Below are 1,187 nucleotides of genomic sequence, written 5' to 3' on the forward strand. Positions count from 1 at the left end.
CGAGAAGGAACATGCACTGCGTAGCCTGTCCATGGTGTCCAAGTTGCGAGACCAGTCCGACAGAGTTTCAGTTGCCGTGTCCGAGGTATCCATGACGGTATCCGTGTGTGCGCGCATGGTTCGGGCGGTATCGAGAGGTTGAAGCAGAGCGACCAGGGCTCGCTGGAGGGTAACGCCCAAGGCAGAGTCGAGAAGGATACTGTACAAGTTGGACGACGAGAGGTAGCGGCCGCCCTCGTGGACAGGGAGTGCAAGCACAGGTTCTGAGGTTGCCGCATTGATCGTAGTATCATGCGAGTAGTAACACGGGACAATCGAGCCGAGGAGAAGCTCGGTCTGGGCGAGGAGCGAATCGGCCTCATGGCATAGCAAGACGGTGCAGTCGCTGGGGTCGCCAGATTTAAAGCCTTCCAGGGAGGACGACGCCAGTATGGATTTGAGATCGGTGGGCAGGGTGTGCAAAGCAAACTGGTGGTTGGAGACGTTACGATAGAGGGTGGCGAACGGGACTGAGGATCCCCACGTTGCGCGCATCCAACGGTTTAGGAGACGGAGGTGAGTTAATGCAACGAGTGAGGCGGGTTCTGGTTTTGCGAGCATTCGGAGCTTGGTTCCGAACACAACAGGATGTGCCTTCATGGCGGCTTGAATGTGGTCGGCATCCCCAGACCGTACGAGTTCCTTCAGGATACACCCCGAGGCTGCAGGGTCCTGAGAACACGTGGACTCGAAGGATGTCTTCATGGAAGACGTTAGTGTGCCGAGTTGGGCGAACTCGGCGAGCATATCATCCAGCGACACAGATGCGCGCGTAAACGTGTGATCAACAGGTTTGGAACCGTCCACATACGTGTTGGGGGGAGCACGCTCGGCGGGTCGGGTACCCGCAGAAACAATGGCACGTCAAGCGTGGATTTGGATTCCGAGTCGAATTTTCTGTTTGGTAACACGACTACATATTGTCGTAGAGCCTCGAACATATTATCGGAGTGCCAGGGTCGGGGTCGTGCGGCTGCGGCTCCTGGTCGAGGTGCGCCGGCGATTTTGCGCGGGTGACATAGGTCCTTGTTTGGTAGCAAGATGTTCTCCTATTTTTGAATATTCAATATTTACTGCGGGGGAGGTTGCACACGTTGGCGTTTGGTGTCGCTAGCGGGACGGCTGGTTGGGGGCGGGGGGGGGGGGGG

The sequence above is a fragment of the Aphanomyces invadans genome, assembly GCF_000520115.1.
Source record: "Aphanomyces invadans strain NJM9701 unplaced genomic scaffold supercont1.13, whole genome shotgun sequence".
NCBI classification, from domain to species: Eukaryota; Oomycota; class Saprolegniomycetes; order Saprolegniales; family Verrucalvaceae; genus Aphanomyces; species Aphanomyces invadans.